This window comes from Myotis davidii, unplaced genomic scaffold (genome assembly GCF_000327345.1).
Source record: "Myotis davidii unplaced genomic scaffold, ASM32734v1 scaffold363, whole genome shotgun sequence".
NCBI lineage: Eukaryota > Metazoa > Chordata > Mammalia > Chiroptera > Vespertilionidae > Myotis > Myotis davidii.
Genome location: NW_006294069.1, coordinates 1,859,375 through 1,861,683, shown reverse-complemented (window position 1 = coordinate 1,861,683; position 2,309 = coordinate 1,859,375).

Here is a 2,309-nt window from a genome sequence, read left to right as displayed (position 1 = left end):
CCCTCCGAAAATTTGTTGCTTTCATTAGTCCAAGGCCTTTGTGTCCCACTTAATCTCTAGACATCTTCTTTCTTCTTCTGTTTTGTTGTTAATCCTCACCCGAGGATGTTTTTCCCATTGGTTTTCAGAGAGAATGGAAGGATGGGGGGATGTGGAGCGAGAGAGAGGAGAGAGCAAGAGAGAGAGAAACATCAATGTAAGAGAGACACATCGATTGGTTGCCTCCCCCACATGCCCCGACCAGGGCCAGGGACCAAACCTGCAATCCAGGTATGTGTTCTTGACTGGGAATAGGACCCACAACTGTTTGGGTCTGTGGAAAACCCTGTAGGGCAATGCTGGCCAGGGCTCTAGACGTCTTTAAATTGGCCTTCTGGACTTCTCTTCCTGGGTGTCCTGTGAGAACTCCAAGCTTGCTAAGGCCCAAACTGAATTCATTTCTGCTCATCCACATACTCCCTAACATGTCTATTTTTCTGTACTCCCTCTCTTGGTGGATGATATCACCATCCATCCTTATATTCAACGGAAAACTTCCAGATTATCGGTGCCTCTTCCCTTCCCACAGTATAAGGCTTTTGTCATCTCCCAAAGGGGCTACTAGAATAGCCTTCTACCCCGTTTCCCTATCTCCAGAATCTCTCCCCTCCAAACCAGCCTCCCACCGCCGTTAGGTTTCTTTCGTAGAACTAAGCATAGTCGCCTTTGTTTAAAAACGTAGTTTGGCTTCTAATTAACCACAGACTAAAGTCCAGGTGCTCAGGCATAGCATATAAATCCCTTCCTATCCTGACCCAAACCTACCTTTCTAGTCCTACACCTTACCCCTGCTCTCCACACTGTCCTTGCTCTTAACCACATCAAGCTATGATTCAGTTTCTTGAGCGTGATTTCGCCATGTGCTTTAATCCCTCTGTGCCTTGCACACCTCTCTTCTGTCGTTTGCCTTGTAAAAAGCCCATCCACTCTTTTAAGATTATGCTTACTTGTCATTTTTTTTTAAAGGCACCTCTGATCCTAATTAAGAGCTCTCTGTATCGACAGCACTACTGGCATGCTAGTACTGGTTGTCTAAAATTACCCTGCATCTTTCTCATTACATTGTGAGTTTCTTAAAGGCAAGATTAAGCTGTGTGAGTTCTCCATTTCATCCGCAGCTTGCCCAGCGTCTGGTATATCGCAGTTATTGAATAAAACGTTATGAACTGAATTGGGCAAAATGCTTGAACATCATTTTGTGAAACGACTGGTGATTTCTTTCAGCATAATTTTCAGCCTGTTCCTTTTCTTCAGACGTCGGAAGCATCTCAGAATAAGACAGGCAATTGGCCCTGTTGGAGGTATTTGCTACGACACATCCCCAAACTTTAGCCAGGTCTCCCTAGGGATACGGAGACTGTGATTTCTCAAAAGACTGGTTGGTGTCCGAGTGTGCATTTTTCCATATAGTAAAGTTCCTTCGAACCGGTGATGATTTTCAAAGTAGGATCTAGAGATTCTAGGTTCCACAGAAGACTCTCCCTGTTCTGAGAAGAAGAGACAGGGTTTTCAATGATAAGGAAGATGTATTTGCTTTATCACCTGTGGGTCCCCTCCCATCATCTGGCTAAGGGTTGAGATTTCAGAGCGCAAGAACAACACCAAAGGACTCCACAATCTCAAAACCTGGGAAAAGAGCTGTGCTATTTTTTGGGGGGGAGGGGGGGACTGGGTGGGGCTCGTTTGCAGGTTTTGTAGAGCATCTGGCAAAACGGCCTAGATGCTTAAGGCTGACCTCCGTTATTCCCTTTACTTAACCCCCGCAGTACACGCTGGTCTCGGTAGCAGACACCAACTCCATGGAGCCAGAATGAACAGTTGTTTTAAAACGAGCAGGTGCATCTTTGCAGAACGGCGCTAGCAGCTTCTGCGAGGGTGGGAACGAGCAACTTCTCCTCAATCCAAGCACTGGGTTCTGACTAGAATGCAAGCAACACGTTGCCATTGAAAACGCAGGGACGGGTGAGCTAAGGGCGCTCTCTGCACAGGAAGAGCCTGGGGCCCTGGCCGGGTCGCGGAGCATCCTCCACAGGCCAAGGTTGCGGTTCCCTTGCATTGGATTTGGGTCGGGGCCCAGACAAGAAGCGTCCAAAGAATGAATGCACAACTCAGTGGGACAACAGGTCTATGTTTTTCTCTCTAAAATCAATCAATCCATCAATAAAAAATACTCCGTTTAAAAGAGCCTTTGGATACATTGTGCTTCATGTGCGGCCCCGCGCCGCCCTCCGCCCCTCCGGGCGCTGCAAAGGCTGCACGGAGTCCCGCCC